At 44.1% G+C, this 866-nt stretch overlaps 1 non-coding gene across 1 annotated transcript; it reads left to right on the top strand.

Annotated features, from left to right (window-relative positions):
* The first annotated feature begins 426 nt into the window (after positions 1 to 426).
* On the top strand, positions 427 to 531 carry LOC148564981 (small nucleolar RNA R71). The gene has a single exon (XR_015885256.1). It is a non-coding gene; the product is annotated as a small nucleolar RNA R71 (small nucleolar RNA).
* Positions 532 to 866: the final 335 nt, after the last annotated feature.

Genomic DNA, 866 nt, shown 5'->3' with positions numbered 1-866 from the left:
GTGGCTGCCACGGTGTTATCTTCCTGCTGGAGCTGTGGACATTCATCAGTATAATGGCTATAATCAGCGTAGATTCCACAAACTCTCTGTAGGACTAACTGTTGGTTTTCCTGTAGTGGAGAAGGTTGAGCTTGCTGAACTTGTTGTTGGTTCAATTGCATCTGCTTCAGCAAGTTGGTCATTTCACAGATACTCTGAGTTAGAGTAGCAGTCTCTCTGCTAGAGGATACTTCTGCAACGGCTTTTGCACGGCCTTGTTTCTGCCTGTGATTCCTAGTAGATTCAGCTAAGTCGCTGATCAATTACCATGCCTCATCAGTGGTCTTGTACTTTTTCATAGACCCATTGCTAGCACTTTCCAATGTGGTCTTATCTTGGGGCCTCATGCCCTGTGTGACATAACCGAGTAACACTATCTTGTCAATCATATGGTGGGGGGCAAGCTTCCAGAAGGTTATTGAAGCGCTCCCAGTACTCATAGAGAGTTTCAGAATCATCCTGAACAATCATGGAAATATCTTTTCTCAGTTTATCAATAACTTCAGCTGGAAAGAACTTTTCCAAGAATTCTCTTCTCAGTGTATAAAAGTTAGATACAATTGCTGCTGGTTAAGTGTAGTACCACTCTCTTGCCTTCCCCTCAAGAGATAACGGGAAAGCCTTCAGCAAAATGGAAGTTTCATCTGCACCATCACGCCTGACAGTAGAATAGGCTGCTTTAAAATCTCTCAGGTGCTTGATAGGCTCTTGAGCAGGTAAGCCATGAAACTTGGGCATCAAATTGAGCAGTGCGGTCTTTATTTCAGAGTCTGTAGCCACCACTGGGTGATGCGCTTCAAATGGTTGCATTGTAAAATCAGGGGCTC

This window comes from Arachis ipaensis, chromosome B5 (genome assembly GCF_059453495.1).
Source record: "Arachis ipaensis isolate K30076 ecotype BB chromosome B5, ASM5945349v1, whole genome shotgun sequence".
NCBI lineage: Eukaryota > Viridiplantae > Streptophyta > Magnoliopsida > Fabales > Fabaceae > Arachis > Arachis ipaensis.
The sequence above is the reverse complement of the archived record's forward strand: the minus strand, read 5'-3'. Positions and strand labels throughout refer to the sequence as shown.